This window comes from Herpailurus yagouaroundi, unplaced genomic scaffold (assembly GCF_014898765.1).
Source record: "Herpailurus yagouaroundi ecotype Mexico unplaced genomic scaffold, PumYag 100, whole genome shotgun sequence".
NCBI lineage: Eukaryota > Metazoa > Chordata > Mammalia > Carnivora > Felidae > Herpailurus > Herpailurus yagouaroundi.
Window position 1 is genome coordinate 85201415 of NW_024412391.1, and position 14038 is coordinate 85215452.

At 36.1% G+C, this 14038-nt stretch overlaps 1 long non-coding RNA gene and 1 pseudogene across 1 annotated transcript in view; both read right to left on the reverse strand.

Annotated features, from left to right (window-relative positions):
• LOC121028911 (uncharacterized) overlaps nucleotides 1-14038 on the reverse strand; it is a 230656-nt gene that overhangs the window by 198352 nt on the left and 18266 nt on the right. The window lies entirely within an intron of this gene.
• Nucleotides 6193-7032, reverse strand: LOC121028909 (cyclin-dependent kinase 1-like; annotated as a pseudogene).

Sequence of the window (14038 nt, forward strand, 5' to 3'; positions counted from 1 at the left end):
AAAAATAAAAGCGACAGCATTAAGTGGATTTCAAAGAGAAGACAATTAGCAGAGATGGAGAGACACATTTACAAATGATAAAGGGCCAAATGTCATGAAGACATAGCATTCCTAAATGTGTGTGCACCAAGAACTCGTAGAGCCAAAATGAGAGGTAGATAAATCACAAGAATCATTTGAGACTTCAACATCAATCTCTCAAAACTTGACAGAATAAACAAAAAAAAAAATCAGCAAGGATCAGGAATAACTCAACAACACCATCAACCGATGGTATGTAACCAGCATTTAGAAATGACTTGCTTTCAAAAACACCAGAATGCAAGTTCTCTTCAAGTGCACAGGAATCATGTATCAAGATAGGCCACAGACTGTAAAACAAATCCCAACACATTCAAAAGAATTGCCATCATATGGAGTGTGCTCTCTGACCACATTAGAATCAAAGTAGAAGTCGATAACAGGAAATCTTGAAAGTCTTGAAAACTAAACAATACTTCTAGACAATTCATAGGTGAAAGAGGGATTCTCAAGGGAAATTAAAAAGTGCATTAAACTGCATGAAATGGAGATGCAGCACATCAAAAATTGAGGGACATAAATAAAGTAGTTCAGAAAAGAAAATTTATAGCATTAAATAATATTTAAAAAGAGGAAAAGTTTTAAATCAATAGTCTAAGGTCCTACTTCACGAAACCAGGAAAAGAAGAGCAAAATAAACCTGAATCAAGCAGAAGGAAGGAAATAATAAAGGTAACAGCAGAATTCAATAAAACTGAAAACAGAAAAAGCAATAGAAAACACCAACGAAATAAGAGATGGTTCTTTTAAAATATCACTAAAACTGGCAAACTTCAGCAAAGTTGATAAAGAAAAGAGAGAAAAGATACAAATTATCTGTATCAGGATATCTCTACAAAAGGATAATAAGGAAATACTACAAATGACGCTACATTCATAATCTTGACAATTTAAATGATATGGACCTATTCCTTGGAAATACAAATTACCATAACTCACCATTATGAAAGAGTTTGAATAGTCCTATAACTATTAAAGAAATTGAATGTGTAACTTAAAAGAAATATCCAGATCCAGATGGTTTCATTGGAGAATTATAAAGCTACACCAATCAAGACACTGTGTTATTTGTATAAAGACAGACATACAGATCAATGGAGCAGGATAAGGATTCCAAAAATAGACCCACATAAGTAGAGCCAATTGATTTTCAACGAAGGTGTCAAAACAATTCAATGTGGAAAGGATAGTTCTTTCTTTTTTTTTTTTAATGTTCATTTATTTTTTGGGGGGGATCGAGAGCGGGGAAGCAGCAGTGAGAGAGGGAAACGCAGAATGCGAGGGAAATGCAGAAAAGCCCAAGCAGGCTCCAGACTCTGAGCTGTATGCACAGAGCTTGATCCAGGGCTCAAACCCATGAACTGCAAGATCATGACCTGAACTGAAGTTGGACACTTGACAGACTGAGCCACCCAGGAGCCCCAGAATAGTTTTTTCAATAAATGGTGGTGGAATATTTGGACATCCACAAGGAGAGGAATCTCGATCTATAAAAGTTCTAGAGAAAAACACAGGAGAAAATCTTACTGACCTAGGGGTAGGCAAAGATTTCTTATATAGGAGTACAAAGTGCACAAACAAAAAAAAAATAGTAAATTAGACATTATCAAGTCATAAAGTTTGGCTCTTCCAAAGACAGTCAAGAAAAATGAAAGGCAAACCACAGACAAGGAGAAATTATTTGCAAAACCTATATTCAACGAGGAATTTATTTCCAGAATATGTATAGAACTCTGACAACTCAGCAATCAGCCAAACAACACAATTAAGACTTGAGTAAAAGATTTAAGCAGACACTTTAGAAAAGAAGACTCAGGGGTGGCTAATGATCACCTAAAAAGAAGTTCAAAGTCATTAGTCACTGGGGAAATGCAAATAAAACCACAATGAGCTATCACTACATGCGTATTATCATGGCCCCAACAAAAATAACCAACTATCAAGTGAAGGAAATGAAAGATTAGTATAAATTCTTGTACACTGAGCAACTGCAATGTTCACAGATTGCTGATGAGAATATAAACTGTACATTTTGAAAGTTTAGTGATTTTTTATAAAGTTATACAGACAGTCACTATATAACCCAGCCACGTACTCTAGGCATTTACTCATAGAAGATGAAAATTTGTGTTCACATAGAAACCTGCACGCAGATGCTTATAGCAACTTTAATTAACATCCAAAGGGGAAACAACACAAATAACCAAATGGGCCTTTATATACAATAGAATACCACGTAACAAATAAAAAGAGACTAAGGATACATAAAACACTGTGGATTCATGTTTAAAGCATTATGCTAGATGAAAGAAGCCAAATAAAAAGTAGTACATACAGTATAATTCCATTTTTATGATATTCTAGAAGCGAAAATTATGGTAACAGAAAGCCAATCAGTGGGTGCCAGGGACTAGGGAATGGGAAGAAGGATTAATCACAAAGGGCATAAAGAAACTTTTTGGGGTGACAGAAATGTTCCGTGTTATGATGATGAATGTATTTGTTGATGTAATCAGGTCTGCACTCACAAGTTGTAAATTTTATGTATATTATATCTCAATAAAGTTAACTCTCTCCAACACAAAACAAGTGAACCAAACTCTTCATCAATTTAAAAAACACAACCACATGGGAAAAATATAATCATTTCAAATAATTTTGTAATATATTACTCTGACCAAATACACTGATGCATAAGAATAAATCTTAAACATCATATTGAGTAAAAAAGAGCAAACAGAAAAACAAGTAATTCATTTATATTACCTTCAGAAACAGAAAAAAAAAACTTAGTTTTGTTAAAAGATATAAACATAGGGGGGAAAAAAGTAAAACTAAGGAAATAAAGAATTAGTATAAATTCTTATACCCTGATAATTGCTAAAAAAGGAGGGAAGGAGAATAATCCAGGAGGGCCCCATAAAAAGATTCTGGGGTGTGATGAGATTTCTTTTTTTTTTTTTTTTTTGGTCTTGGTATTGGTAAAGATGTGGACATTTCATAACTGTTCTTTAAAAGAATGAATATGGTCTCATAAACTTCACTGTAAGAATGTCATATATCTCTGTATTTAAAAAACTTAATTATAGCCATTAAAGAATAGAGACACAATCAATAGCTTCCAAACTAATAAAGGGGAAAAAGTATCATAGAAATTCTATTGATCCAAGGCAGGGAAGGATAAATTATAAAAAAAAAAAGACACAGCTGAGACTGAAAACAAGATAAACATCTCTTTGAAACAGAAACTGAAAAAAATGCAAGCGGTCAGCAGGGCTGAGCCTACGGGCCTGCTGAGCTCTGGGTATGGAAGCAGCAACTGGGAGTTTCAGCTATGTAAGGTGACACACCAGAAAAAGATCCATCCAGCACAAGGAATTAGAGAGCTAGAATCACAACTCAGTGCCAGGGACTGGGGTGGAGTTGCCCTGGTCATGAAAGGGCACTGGGAAGGAAAAAATCAACAAACTGTGGCTGACCAACACAACATGTGGCTACAGCTTTTAAGAAGCTACGGGCATAAGGAAATGGGAAGACACATAAACAGCCTCGTAAACAAGAATGGAAACCAACCACCTGCTGGCTCAGATCATGATCTGCATTCTGTCTATGCCACAGGAGAACTTGCGCATTAAGCTCTCATTATATTACATAAGACCTGGTTCTGGACTGGGAAGCCATATGATTCTAGTGGAGGCAACCAAACATGTGAGACTAAGAGACTGAGAGAGAGACAGAACTTCCCACTCCAAATGAAGCTGCAAACTACATCCCAAAACATATGAAATAACTACACACAGTCAACAAAATCACTAATTAGAGTGTGTTGACAAAAGCTTTAAAATCAGTGGGTTTTGAATGTACCTGAAAATAAAAAGGAATGAAGTTCTCATACATGCTACAAAATAAACACCCCAAGACATTTTGCCAGGTATAATAAACCAGCACAAAAGGACAAACACTGTAGGATTCCACGTAGGTACCTAGAATAGACAAATTAATAGAGACAAATAGCAGATTAGTGATTATCAGAGCCAGGGGGAGGAGGAATAGGGAGTTGTTGCTTAATGGTTACAGAGTTTCTGTGTGGATTAATCAAAGTTTTGCAAATAGCCGTGATGGTTACATAACACTGTGAATGTAATTAATGCCACTGAATTGTACTCTTCGATACTGTGAAAATTGTAAATTTTATGTTATACATCTTATCACAATAAAAATAAAGTATATAAGGCAAAATAGAGCTCAAGGAAGGTATACACATCCACAATTACAGTTGGGGAGGGGGGTGCTTACATGCACATTACCTATCATAAAATGATAGAATTAGTGAACAAAATTAGAAAGGTTATAGTACACTTAAATAACAGACCTAAACTGCTTGATTTGGTATACTTACACACATGTGTATATAAAGATTGCTCCCAAGAAATACATAAAATATATTATTCTAATGTGTACATAGCATATTTAGAAAAGTTGCAATGCTTTGGGTATTCTTTCTTGGTATCTGGTCAAAAGAATCAATAGTGTATAAATTATAATCTCTGCAATAAAATTAGAAATAAATTTAAGATTGTTTAAAAGGAAATTTGCCTATAACCTCCCATATTTGAAACCTTTAAAATGTAAAGAGGATATCATAATAGAAAAATCATAAATGAACACATGTGAAAGTGCTACATATCAAAATTTATCAGATGCAGTTAACTGGGATTTAGAGGTAAATTTACACAATTAAATATATATACATATATACTATGTGTAGGTGCATAGTATATACATATATACCTACATAAAATCACTTGATTATATGTAGGTACATATATACCTACATATAATCAAGTGATTTTAGGGTGCCTGGGTGGTTAAGCATCCAACTTCAGCTCAGGTCGTGATCTTACAGTTCATGAGTTTGAGCCCTGCATCAGACTCTGTGCTGACAGCTCAGAGTCTGGGCCCTTCTTCAGATTCTGTGCCTCCCTGTCTCTCTGCCCCTCCCCAACTCTCTCTCTCTCTTTCTCTCTCAAAAAAAAAATAAACTAAAAAATTAATTTAAAAAATGAAATGATTTAAAATTAATTAGTTCAACATCAAGATCAAGACATTAGAAAAGGAACAAGAATAATCTGAAGAAAATAGAATATGGAAAATAATAAATATGAGATCAAAAATCAATGAAATGGAAAATAAAAAAAAACAAGAGGGAATTCACAATCTTTTTTTTTTTTTTTTTTTAGTTTCAGGTGTACGATTTAGTGATTCATCACTTATATACAACACCCAGTGTTCATCACAAGTGTCCTCCTTAATACCTAATACCCATTTAATACCCCTCCCACCTCCCCTCTAGCAACCCTCAGCTTTTTCTCTACAGTTAAGAGTTTGTTTTATGGTTTCCCTCTCTCTCTTTTTCCTTCCTCCTCCCATATGTTCATCTGTTTTGTCTCTTAAATTCCACATATGAGTGAAGTCATTTAGAATTTGTCTTTCTCTGACTGACTTATCTCACATAGCATAATATTCTCTAGCTCCATCCATATCATTGCAAATGGCAAAATTTCATTCCTTTTTATGGCTCAAAGTAGATTTATACTTTTATTATGGTAACAAATAGTTGTTGAAGTGAGATCTATAAACATATACAGAATTATTATATTTAAATTCATATAGAACAATATTTACATTTTTTTTATTTTTTTTTCAACGTTTTTTATTTATTATTTTTGGGACAGAGAGAGACAGAGCATGAACGGGGGAGGGGCAGAGAGAGAGGGAGACACAGAATCGGAAACAGGCTCCAGGCTCTGAGCCATCAGCCCAGAGCCTGACGCGGGGCTCGAACCCACGGACCGCGAGATCGTGACCTGGCTGAAGTCGGACGCTTAACCGACTGCGTCACCCGGGCGCCCCAACATTTTTAAGTTACAGTTTTGAAATCAGAAGACTAAGTACAGCTTAAGTTTGCAAGAAAGAAAGAGAAAAACACAAAACAAAAATAGACAAAGCAGTAAAAACATAACTATCTGTTTCTGATACGTAGAAATGCTCAGAAAGCTACATCTTCTTAATCTTATTGTCCAAATCATTAAAATATGGATGACTCAGTGTCATTGTGCCAGAAACTCATTTGGCAGGATCATAGACCAACATTTTTGAGAACAGATCCAAGCCATTTCCATCCAAGTTTTTGACACGGGATGCGAGACTTCCTGGTTTCCCCTTGGGAAATGTATTCTTATAGTCCTATAAAGATTCCACTTCTGGCCACACTTCATTATTGAGGGTGGCCAAAGCTCTGAAAATTCTGAAGAGTTAATCAATTTCTGAATCCCCATGGAAAAGTGGTTTCTTAGTTGTTAATTCTGTAAACATGGTGCCTAAATTCCAAATGTCAACTGGAGTTGAATAGCGAGCTGACCCCAGCATTACTTCTGGAGATCTATACCAGAGCATCACTACCTCATGTGGTATATTCTAACAGGTATTCCAAAAGCTCTGGCAAGGCCAAAATCAGCCAGTTTAATTGTTCCTTTGTCATCAATCAATAGATTTTGAGATTTTAAGTCTCTGTGCAGAACTCTTCTGGAGTAGCAAAACACAGTCCCTTGTAGGATTTGGTACAAGTAACTCTTAACAAGTGAAGATTCCATGAACCAACCAGGAGGGATGGAATCTAAGTATTTCTTGACATCCATGGAAGAGAATTCAAAGATGAGATATAAGCTGGAACCTTGCATAAGCACGTCTTGAAGACGGACTATATTTGGATGACAAAGTTCTTTTAATAGAGAAATTTCCTGAATTGCAGTACTAGAAACCCTTCCTCTTCACTTTCTAGTCTGATTTTCTTCATGGCTACCACTTGACCTGTAGTTTTGTGTCTACCCTTACACACAACTCCATAGGTACCTTCTCCAATTTTTTCTATTTTGGTATAGTCTTCCATAGTTAACCAGTGAGGTGGTACGTCCTGGCTTTATTATCCCATGACGAAAGTGGCGGTGGCTACCACATCGGCGTCACTCTCGCCTCAACTTCCGAGAGCCAGGTTTTTCTTTTTTTCTTAAGCACTACGTTTTTAATATAATTGTTTAATCACGAATAGAGCTTAGTGACTGAGAGAATAACTGTGCTACTGACTAACAACAAGGAAAAGTGTAATTCAGACCTAAAGGGAAAAATACAAAAACCTTAGCATCAAACAGACCAGGAGTCAAATCTGGACTCTACCATGTCCCATTGGCGTGACCTTTAGCAAATATCATTTCTCTGATTCGGAGTTTCCTCCTCTGCAGAATAAGGATCACACTGCTCACCTCACAGAGAGCCGGGAGAATTAAATGAGAAACCAGGTGTTCAGAGGTCAGCATTACTGCCCAAATCATGGTAGGGGTTCAACAAATATTAGTTCCCTCCTACTGCCTCCCATGTAACTTTTATCAGCAAGCATCATAAAAGGGTTTGGAAACTGCTAAAATGTATTTCCTCATGTCTGGATTCACATTATACATACACCACAATTTCTTGATCCACTCATCGGTCTACGGACATTTGGGCTCTTTCCATAATTTGATTACTGTTGATAATGCTGTTATAAACATCAGGGTGCATGTATCTATCCCTTCGAATCAGTATTTTTGTATCCTTTGGGTAAATACTTAGTAGTGCAATTGCTGGGTCGTAGGGTAGTTCTATTTTTAATTTTGTGAGGAACCTCCATATTGTTTTCCAGAGTGGCTGCACCAGTTTGCATTCCCACCAGCAATGCAAAAGGGTTCCTTTTTCTCCGCATCCTCACCAACATCTGTTGTTTCCTGTGTTGTTAATTTTAGCCATTCTGATGGGTGTGAGGTGATATTTCATGGCAGTGTTGATTTGCATTTCTCTGATAATAGTGATGCTGAGCATCCTTTCATGTCATATTGCTTTTTAACATTAGTTCGCTAGTTAAAACAGTAAGGAAAAATAAACATAGGATAGTAGAATTGAGAAATAAGAGCCCAAACTGTTTGTATTTCAGATTTGACTATTGTCTACATAGAAAATTCAAGAATATCTATAGATAAATCCTTAGAATCAGTAATGTGGTTAGTGATGCTACTAGATACAAAGAAAAGAATCTACAATCCTCATATATCTCCAGTTATAAAGTAGACTTTTTTCTACTACTATTAGGGTAGTAGAAAAAAATATTCCATTTATAACAGTGACCAAAATTTATGGGTGTCCAGAAAGAAATCTAAATGATTTTTTACAAAATAAACTACAAAACATTATTGAAGGATGGAAAAGAAAACATAAATTAAGAGGAAAAAATGCCAACTCCAAAAATTGGAAGACTCTCCAGCAAAGATGGAAATTCTCTTCAAATAAATCTACAAATTAAATATAAGCACAAAGCCCCACCAGAGTTTTCCATGGAAATTGACAAAGAACCAAAAATCTCAAAGACAAATTTGAAGAACAGGAAGGGAGACATGTTATAAAGCAACAGTATTTAAGACTGTCTAGTATTAGCCCAGGGACAGATAAATCAAGCAAATAAAACAGAAGTGAGCAGTAGACTCAAAATAGCCCTGCTCACATATGGAAACCATATATAACAAGTATGTTCAAATGGATACACCATTCAATAAAAAGTCTGGTCCAACTGATTATGAATACAGAATAAAATTAGGTTACTACCTAACATAATATACTGAAAAAATCCCAGTTGGATGAATATCTAGCTGCAAAAGATAAACTAGTGTTTTAGAAAAAAAAAGTAAGGTAACATCTTTATGACATTATTGATAGTGATAGTTTTTATTTACATTACAAGTAAAGACTTGGCATAAACCAAGAATATAAGGTAAAATGACATTCTATTAACATCTCACCACTTGCAGATTTACTTTTGAACATGTGGGCTTTAAAGTTGCCAAGAAAGGGGAGTGGAGAGCTTTCAACCGGCTTGGAAGTAATATGTAACTTCCACTTAACACTCAATTAGCCATGATCAGTCCCAACTTAATTGCAAGGGAGCCTGGGAAACATGGGGGTGCACTTGGAACCTGGGTGGTAGGGGTGACTAATACTTGGCTCTTCCACAGGTTCTTGATCTATGATTTCTATATTTCATTTAATCAAGCCCTTATTAATTTTCTATTGCTGCTGTAACAAATTACCAAAAACTTAATGCCTCAAAACACCTTCAATTTATTGCATTGCACATTTGGAGGTCAGAAGTCCCACATGGATTTCACTGGGCTGAAACCAATATATTGGCAGGGCCATGTTCCATCTAGAGGCTCTATGGGATAATTCATTTTTTCTTGTCTTTTTGATCTTCTAGAGGCTGCCAAAATTCCTTGAACATGGCCCTGACCAACAATCAGATCATTTCAATCTCTGCTTCTATCATCAACTCTCCTTCTCAGACTTTCCTGCATTTCTCTTTCACTTATGAGGACACTCATGATTACATTGGACACACCCAGATAATACAAGATAATCTCCCCATCTTGGGATCCTTACCTTAATCCCATCTGCAAAGTCCCTTTTGCCAGATAAGGTCACATATCCACAAGCTGTGAGCATTAGGATGTGGCCCTATTTGTAGAGCCATTATTCTGCCTACCACACATGGAATGATCCAATTCTTGTAAAACATACAAACACACACACATAACTGGAAATTTATATGTGCCTATAAATGCAATTCTATATGTGTAACAGGATGTTAAATTTAAAGATGTAATAAATTATATTCTAAAAGGCTTACTACACGATATTCAGAATTTGAAATAGGGTAAGTAAAACTGGTTGAAGCTAAGAGATTTTGTGAGAAAGATTTCTTTAGAACAAACTATGAGTGTTTGTCACATACACACCCAGTGGAAGGGTGGGGGGGTATGTTAGAGGGTACTAACTTCTCTCAGGAAGGAGTCCTGTAAGAGCACTTAGAGGGTATGACATAAGTTTCTTGGAGGTGTGGGGCTGGATGTCACAGAAAATGTCACAGAAATATGTGACAAAGGCCTCAGGATTCTAATGGAGAGGGGCTGTCGCTGTTATCCTGGGGTGGCAGAAGAGAGAAAGTGAAACCGGGCTCTGTTGGGAACATGCTAAACTTACACTGACGTGTGGCATAGGATACAAGACTATTTCCTGTGGATCAGAACACAAAGGAGAGAGCTAGCCTGGAACCTTTACAACTCCTACTCATGAGGTTGACATTGAGATGGGACCCCAGAAGAACATCGGAATGGAGTGCATGCTGAAATAACAGAGACTGAGTGGTATAGCTACCAAAAGATGAAAATGCAATTTTATATGTGTAAACAGGATGTTAAATTTGGAGATAAAAAAACAGGTATATTCCAAATTACTTACTAAGCTATGTACAGAATTTGAAATAGAGAAAGTAAAACTGTCAGTGAATGAAGAACATGTAAAAAAACACCAATGCCCAGGAGTGACACCAGCATGACGGTGGAACAGGAAGTCCCAGTCTCTTATTTCCCCACAGAGACACCAACTCAATGATATACAGACTAAACTGCCTTTGTGAGAACTCGAGAAACCAGTTAAGAATTTGCAGCACCCCTGGAGAGGGCAAAGTCAAGAAGAGCCACATGGAAGCTGGTAAGAAAGTTTGTTGCATTGACCCGGCATATCCCCTCCCCTTCTGCAGCACAGAACATTGGTAGAAAATGCCCAACCTGTGGCTTCTCCCTAAGGAGAGACAAAGAAAAGTGGAACATCTATCAAACACTCTGGCCTTTCAAAAGGCTGTCCCAAGGACTAGTTTTTGTCTCATTTAACTCGGTTCTGACAGGAACCAATATAGTTTGGATGCCTAAGGGCCACTGAGAACAAAGGCTAGCATGGTGGCTTGTTGCAACACCAGAGAGATTGAATTACCATGGGCAGTCACCAGGGAAAGGAAATATTATAAGCTCCTGAAAAGAAACAAGGCAAACTTCTTTAACAGAGAAATCACATGCACAAGCTCAGAGAAGTCACATATGCATAGGTGAGTTGAGATGCTCCAGAATCTCTAGCCAGCTTGATTTTTGAAGATCTTCCCAGTGCAAAGCCAGTCCATAAAGACCAGGAGAGATGGCTATTTTTTGAAATGCCCAAATTTCAATAAAATCACAAAGCATGCAAAGAAACAGGAAAATACGGCAAAAATCAAAGGAACAAAATAAATCTCCAGAAACCAACCCTAAAGAAATGGGGATCTATAAATTACCTGACAAAGAACCATTAAAAACAGCCTAAAAGATGCTTGATGAGCTAAAAGAGAACACTGATGGACAACTAAATGAAATTAGTAAAATAATGCACGAATGAAATGAGAGTATCAGCAAAGAGATAGAACCTATTAAAAACAAGATCAAAGAGAAATTCTGAAGCTGGAGTATACAAAAAGAGAATTGGAAAATTCACTCACAGGATTCAACAACAGACTTGATCAAGCAAAAGAAACAGTTAACATGAAGACGAGTCATTTGAAATTATGAGTCAGAATTGTAAGAGAAAAAAGAATGAGGAGAAGTGATAGGAGCCAAGGGACTTATGGGACACCCTCAAAAGCATACTACTCAAAAGTGGTAATATATGCATTATGGGAGCCACAGAAGAGACAGGGAAAGGGGTGGATGGTCTATTTGAAGAAATAAAGGCCAAAAATGCCCCAAATTTGAGAAAGGTAATGGATACACAAGCTCAAGAAATAAAAAGAACTCCAATTGGGATAAATACAAAAAGGCTCATGCCAAGACACATTATAATCAAATTGTCAAAAGTCCCAAAGAGAATCTTGAAAGCAGGAAGAGAAAAGTGACTCATTACATATAAGGGAGCTCCTATGAGATTATCAGCAGATTTCTCAATAGATAGAAATCTTGCAAGCCAGAGGACTTGGGATAATCTATTCAATGTGATGAGAGAAGAAAACTGCCAAACAATACTGTATCTGGCAAAGCTGTCTTTCAAAAATGAAAGGGAAATTAAGATTTTCCTAGACAAATGAGGGCTGAAAAAGTCCACTGCCACAAGAACTGCCTTACAGGAAATGCTAAAAGGAGTTCTTCAAGTTAAAGCAAAAAGACACTGGATAGCAAATGAAAACAAAATTATAAAGCTCTCTCTCTGGGAAAGATCAATATAAAGACAAACAGTACTGTAATGTTGACATAAATCGCTTTTAATTCTGGCATAGAATTTAAATGACAAAGGCATTAAAAATAACTATAAATCTATGTTAATTGGTACACAGTATAAAAATATGTAATTTGTGGGGCACCTGGGTGGCTCAGTCGGTTGAGCGTCCGACTTCGGATCTTGCGGTTCGTGAGTTCAAGCCCCGTGTCGGGCTCTGTGCTGACAGCTCAGAGCCTGGAGCCTGCTTCAGATTCTGTGTCCCCCTCTCTTTCTGCCCCACCCCTGCTTGTGCTCTGTCTCTGTCTTTCAAAAATGGATAAACATAAAATTTTTTTAATGTAATTTTGTGACACTGGTAACATAAAGCTGAGTGAACAGAGATGTAAAGCAATAGAGTTTTTCTACACAAGTTAAGTTAAATTATTATCAGTTCAAAACAGATTGATACCGGGGGGGGGGGGGGGTGAGTGAAATAGGTAAAGGGGATTAAGAGTACTTTAACTTGATGAGTCCTGATAATGTATAGAATTGTTGAAGCACTATATTGCACACCTGAAACCAATATAACACTGTGTGTTAACTACTGGAATTAAAATTAAAGACAAATAAAATAATAGAGTAGATTGCTATAACTTTAAGATGCTTCTTGTAATCTTCATAGTAACCACAAATAAAATACTATAGAAGATACATGAAAGAAATGAGAAAGGAATCAAAGCATATAACTACAAAAGAAAATCAATGAAACAAAAAGGAAAGTAGCAAGCCAGGAAGAGGGACAAAATGGCTACCAGACACATGGAAAATCAGTAACAAATGGCCATAGTAAGTCTTACCCTATTATTAATTACTTTAGATGTAAATAGATTAACCTACCAATTAAAAGACATCGAGTTATTGAATGGGTTAAAAAACACAAGATCCATCTATATGCTGTCTACAAGAGACTTAGCTTTAAAATCTAAGAGCACACATAGGTTAAAAGCAAAAAGAGGGAAAAGACATAGTGTGCAATAGTAAATAAGGCAGGGGTGAACATAATCATAACATAAAATAGGTAAGTTAAAAACTGTCACAAGAGATAAAGAAGGACATTTTATAATGATAAAAGGATCAATTTATCAGAAAAATGTAAGAATTATAGATACATGCACCTAACATCAGAGCTCCTCAATATATAGAAACAAGTTGACAGGATTGAAGGGAGAAGTAGACAGCAATACAATTATAGTAGGAAATTTCAACAGCCATCTTTTAATAATGGCTAGAATAACTAGACAGAAAATCAATAAGGAAACAGAAGTCTTGAGCAACACTACAGACCAATTAGACCTAACAGGCATATACGAAACATTCCATCCAAGGACAGCAGAATACACATTCTTCTCAAATGAACACGATACATCCTCCACAAGAGACCCCACGTTGAGCCACAAAACAAGTTTTAACAAATTTAAGAAGACTTAAGTCATGCCAAAGATCTTTTCCAAACAATGAGATGAAACTAGAAATCAAGAGCAAAAGGAAAATTGAACATTCACAAACACGTAGAAATTAATACTCTTAAACAACCAATGAGTCAAAAATGAACACAGTATCTTCAGACAAGTGAAAATAATAGAAAAACAGCATAGTAAAACCGATGGGATGCAATGAAATAGTATTAAGAGGGAAGTTTATGACAGTAAACAATTACATTAAAAAAGAAGAAATATCTCACATAAATGACCTAACTTTCAACTGTAAGGAACTAAAAAGGAACAAACTAAATTCAAGTTAGCAGAAGGAAAAAAATAATAAT